The sequence below is a fragment of the Triticum urartu genome, chromosome 7, assembly GCF_003073215.2.
Source record: "Triticum urartu cultivar G1812 chromosome 7, Tu2.1, whole genome shotgun sequence".
In the NCBI taxonomy this organism is placed as follows: Eukaryota; Viridiplantae; Streptophyta; class Magnoliopsida; order Poales; family Poaceae; genus Triticum; species Triticum urartu.
Window position 1 is genome coordinate 682,828,110 of NC_053028.1, and position 5,970 is coordinate 682,834,079.

Here is a 5,970-nt window from a genome sequence, read left to right on the forward strand (position 1 = left end):
ACAATGAGGAGAAATTTAGGAGTAACATCACACATTTCAATATAACTTTACTTATGTGGCACATATTTAATGAAGGAAGAGATGCTTGTGGTAACTAGCTAAGTTACCGAAACATCACACACTCCAAGAAACAATGAGTCTATAACCTAATAAATACATCGTTGCATGACACTACATAGATGTTCGTACCCACTATGAAGATAGTAACATAGTCTAGGGAAGTGTGTACGTTACTAGCTTATGTTCTTGCCCATTGTGACCAGCCTAATGGACGGCCTCATGCTGCTGTCCGGGTGCGCACACCAGAGCGCGGCGACCATCACACGCTCCATTTCGCCGCTATCGAATTCGCCTTCTAGGCGCTCATCAGCGGCGTCCAGAATATTCTTTGAGTCGCCGTATTCTGGACAGTATTCTAGATCTTTTCTATATAAAACAGTGTTTTGAAACCAAAGACAAATTTTGTGTGCCTGTGAAATCTGGTGGGGGATTGCTGGAATTTTGTCTATTTTGGGCCTAGCCCAATAACAGTTCCAAAAATTCCTAATAAATCCTAGAGGCTCACGCAGCCCATTCGTGTAAGGCAAGAGGTGGAACAAAAGTTTAGTCCATATTGCTAGTTTAGAGGAAGTTGGACCTCTTTATAAGGGAGGTTCTTTCCCCACATGTATGAGTATGAGAATAAGAGGGACATCCACGCGCGCTCCTCCTCCGCCGCCCGCCTCGTCCCGACGCGCCAAAGTAAACTTCACATCCGCTAACAAGATTTTTATTGACGGAGTGGACATAATGCACGTTCTTCAGCCGCAAGATCTTCCCCGAAGTAAACTTCAGATCGACCGTGCCAACACCACGAACAGAAGCACTTGAACCGTTGCCCATCAGTACGGTTGAAGTCCCTGCGGTCTGATAAGACGAAAATATGGAAATATCACCACATACATGCACATTAGCACCCATGTCAATCAACCAATCAGGAGAATGACATACTGAAAGAATAGTGAGAAATATACCATACCCAGCATCCTTCATATCAATGTCTCCAATGACAACATTACCGCATTTCCCAGGATGACGCTTGTCATAGCGATTAGGGCAACTAGGAGCCCAATGATCAGGATCCCCACACACATGACAAACACCTTTTTTCTTGGTATTCTTCTTCTTGAAGTTCTTGTGCTGGACAGCCTTGTTCTTCCCATCAAACTTTCCCTTGTTCTTGAACTTGTTGGGCTGAAAGTTCTGCTTCTGTACCACATTGGCACTAGATCCTCCCTCAATACGTCGAGCACGTGTGTCATTTGCTCTCGCCTTTTCTTCCACATCAAGAGTGCCAATGAGATCCGGGACGGAAAACCCCTGCCTCTTATGCTTCAGTAAGGTAGCAAAGTTCCTCCACGAAGGAGGGACCTTAGTGATGATACCTCCGGCAACAAACTTGTCCGGTAGCATACAATTGAAGTGCTCAAGTTCTCTAGCAAATGACTGTATTTCATGAGCTTGCTCAACCATGGAGTACTCTTCAGTCATCCTGTAATCATAGAATTGCTCCATGATGTACAGCTCCCTGCCTGCATCCGAGACCCCAAACTTGGCCTCGAGTGCGTCCCACATATCTTATCAATTGACGCATAAGCATCAACTATGTTCTCATCAAGAACACTCAAGAGAGAAACCTTAAACAGAGTATCCATTTTCTGAAACGCTTGTTCCTGTTGGGCATCAAGCTCCCCTTCAGGCTTGCCAAGTGTGGCGTCATAGCAACTCATGATTTGAAAACCACAAGACTGCTCTCACGCGTCACCTCTTATAGTGGATACCCTCAAACATAGGAGGTCTCATGAAAGCAGCAAAAACACTTGGGGTAAATTGCCTATAATTAGGTTTTTGGATTGTTGGAAATATGAGCAATTTACCAAATGATTTTACTAGCAGAAATATTAGATAAAGCATGACTAATATAACATTGACAAAACAAGCCATGCGATTTGACAAAGAGAAGGTAAACAGCATCTTCATATATGAACTGTAACTGAACATATCTAGAGCAGCCAGTATAGCAAGTTGCATATATGAAATAGAGTGTAACATATGTAGGGCAAATACTAGAACAAGGAACTGCAGCAGGACCTCTAACAGAAAGGAGAAGAACACGTACGGGACAGCAGCAGCAGCAGCAGCACTGGACTTGGGGTCGGTGTCCTCGCCTGCCATGTCGTCGAGGAGGTCGTGGAGGTTGGGGAAGAAGTCGTCGTCGGGGAAGTAGTCGTCGGAGTCCGTGATGAAGAAGTCAGTAGTCGCGCGAAGCGCTCCCTAGAAACCTTATCACCCTTCTCCCGTATAGGACTCAAAAGGTGCGGTTCCGGAGGCCTACTGTCCCGACCTGCGGTGCACGCCGCAAGACGGGATGGGGAAGAACGTAGTAGCAGCGCAGTGATCGGAACTTTGTGGCGAGAGGAAGAGGAGCTTCTGCTGTGTCTCTCTGAAGAGGAGCGATTTCTCTTATATAGGCACAAGAGAAGGACGCGAAGAAGCTGCGGCGGAAGGTGAAGCAACCAAGGGAACAGGCAGCGGCCGAAGAGGCGCGCCGTTCGAATTCAGTGTCCACTACAGAAAACGTTTCAACTCCCACGTGACTTTTCGTATACCCGTCGTGCGTGGCAAAAATTTAGACATTGACTCGGCTCATTCACGCAACCCGCGGCGCGTCGTGACGAGACAGGCAACGGAGGAGGAGCGCGCGTAGATGTCCCTCTTGTTCTCATGCTCATACATGTGGGAAAAGAACCTCCCTTATAAAAAGGTTCAACTTCATCTAAACTAGTAATGTGGGACTAAATTTTTGTTCCACCTTTTATCTTGCATGAATAGGCTACGTGGGCCTTTAGGATTTATTAAGAATTTCTCAAACTGTTATTGGGCTAGGCTCAAAATAGACAAAATTCCAGCATATTCTTCTTCATCTTCCTTGGGGATGATTACGAGCGGGTGCCGGCCATTGGCGATCTCAAGGACCACTACCCGAAGCTGTAGACATCGGACTCTAGGGCTTACTCTACCGGTGACCATGCACTCCGGGTCCATGTACCCCATGGCCCGTGGTGCCGGTGAGCACCGTCGTGTGTGATCCTCTGCCATGGTCGACGAGCCTCGCGAGGCCAAAGTCGCCAAGCTTTGCGTTGAAGGACGCGTCCAGCATTATGTTGCTCGGCTTGATGTCTCAATGCAGAACGAATTGCTCCCAATCCTGGTGCAGGTACAGAAGCGCAGCCCTACACCGAGTACAATCTCATGCCTACAGAGAAAGAGAGATAAGTAGAGAGTTAATTGAGTAGATAACACACTAGCACGCAAGCAAATTGACGTTGAAATCTGAGTACCTAACCTGAGTGGCCCACGCTTTTTTTGTTGTGAATATGAGTGTCGAGGCTTCCATTCGGCATGAGATCGTACACGAGCAACATCGTTGTGAATATGAGTACATAAATTTTTTCATGTAACTCACTTTAGAAGAATATATTATATATAATATATGAATATATCTACAATGATAAAGTAGTATATATAATACTATATGATAGTATATGAGACATGTGAGGTGTATATATATATAGTGTTACTATTCATCACCTAGGGTGCAGAATAAGTTATTCTTCACCCGAGGTAATCTTACGTTCATTTCATAATTAAATTACATTTCGAATTCAAATAGTTACATTTCTATTGATTCACTACATAAAATTTGACATAAGAAAATAAAAGTATAGGTCATAAGACAGGAAAATTTGCAGTTTATGTGTATTTTAGACTATATTTTTACGTTTGTAATTTTACATAACATAAAATATTTTTTACGGCGATTATATATTTTCTTACGGTCCCTTTTGCGTCGGGAATGAAACAAACTTACGGAACATAAAATTACGATGCATTGATGGTAAAATAGAGGGGGATGAAGAATAAATATTCCTCACCCAGGATGAAGAATAATTATTCCTCACCCAGGATGACGAATAGCGCAACCCTATAGTGTTGCTATTCATCACCCAGGATGCAGAATAAGTTATTCTTCACCCGAGGTAATCTTACGATCGCTTCATAAACAAATTACGTTTGAAATTCAAATAGTTACATTCATATTGATTCACTATGTAAAATTTGACATAAGAAAATAAAAATATAGGTCATAAAACAAGAAAATTTACAGTTTATGTGTATTTTAGACTATGTTTTTATGTTTGTAATTTTACATAACATAAAATATTTTTTACGGTGATTATATATTTTCTTACGGTCCCTTTTTGCGTCGAAAATAAGAGAAAACTTACGAAACGTAAAATTACGGTGCATTGATGGTAAATTAGAGGGGGGTGAAGAATAACTATTACTCACCCAGGGTGACGAATAGCGCGACCCAAAATTGTGTCTATCATAGCTTGCTAGGGACATAGCTATCATGACCACACAATGCATGCGCCGTGATACGTGACCATGTGAGGACTAAATTAAAGAGGTGTTTGTGGTGTGCTTTGCAGCCCATGTAGCAGATAAAAGCTATGCCACAGTCAGGATGTGGTGGTCCATGTTGTTGTACGTGAGTAGAACCTTTTCAAAAATGTGAATGGTTTTTAAATTCACAAACTTTTCCAGATATGTGAACCGTTTTAAAAATTCATCAAATTATTTTTAATTCATAATAATTTTCAAATTCTTGACCAATTTGTAAATTTCATGAACTTTTCTAAATTCGTGAACATTTTTAAAATCCACAACTATTTTTAAATCCATTAACATTTTTTAAATTCATGAATATTTTAAAAATACACAAATATATTTTTAATCCATGACCATTTTAAAATTCATGAAATTTTCTAAAAATTGTGAGCATCTTTTAAACTTGTTTCAAAAACGGAAACTTTTTTAAATTTTGTGGACACTTTTGAATTAGCAATTTTTTGTTGAAATCTAATATTTGTTTGAATTTGAAAAAATTTGAATATGACATTTTTCAAATTCATGAACATTTTTTGAATTCGCGTACAATCTTTTTTAATTGGCAGACATTTTTTTATTAGACAGAACTTTTCAAAATTAATAGGAAAAACCGACCATTTTTCGGACATAGCGGACCACCACCAGCCGAAAAATATAGCACGCAAGCGAGTGGGACGAACGGGCGAGCCTAATGGGTGGTGGCTCATGTGCCCACCCATGTCCGTTTTACTAACAAGTTGGTGCTTAAGGGCATCTACAAGGCTTCAACGCTTACATGGGAGCTTAGGAAAAGAAAAGAAATATTTTTATGTTGAGCGTTTGTACTAGAGTCCGAATCTCCAACGCTAGCCATAAATTATAGGCGCTACCCAGAATGAAAACAGGACAGAAAAGTTCGCTGGCACCTGGTGATAACTTTTGCTCCAACGGTAGCAAATATCCTGGGATCGAACTGGATTTTGCTGAAACGGCTGGGAAATAGATTCTGGCGCCTGTGCTCTTCATTGTAGACGCCCTAAGGTGGAGACCTCCTATACAACGCGGTGTGCGCCACCAATCGATTCCCGCGCTAGAAGGGAGCAACTTGGGCCGAGGCCCATTATCTCGCACGACAGTTGGCTGTATCGCTCACACGCACGTGATTCTAAAACAAAGGATTGACCGCACGCTCCCTAGATGCTACTCGCTGGTAGACCTGTGAACACGAATAGTGACAGTTGACCAAGACATATGACGTGGAATTTTTGGAAATAGTGTATTTCAATTTGTAAATTATAAAGAAGTTCATGGAATTGAATATATTCATGCATTTGAAAAAGTTCATGATATTGAATATATTCATGGATTCGAAAAAAGTATACAGAGTCGAACAAAGTTCAAGGGTTTTCAAAAAAGAGTTCATGGATTCAAAAAACATTCAAGAATTGGAAAAATGTTGAATAATTTGAAAAAAGATCACGAATTTTAAAAAGGTAA

At 41.3% G+C, this 5,970-nt stretch overlaps 1 pseudogene; it reads right to left on the reverse strand.

The window, feature by feature from the left end:
• Window positions 1-233: 233 nt before the first annotated feature.
• LOC125519399 lies at window positions 234-3,199 on the reverse strand (annotated as a pseudogene).
• Between the last annotated feature and the right edge of the window lie 2,771 nt (window positions 3,200-5,970).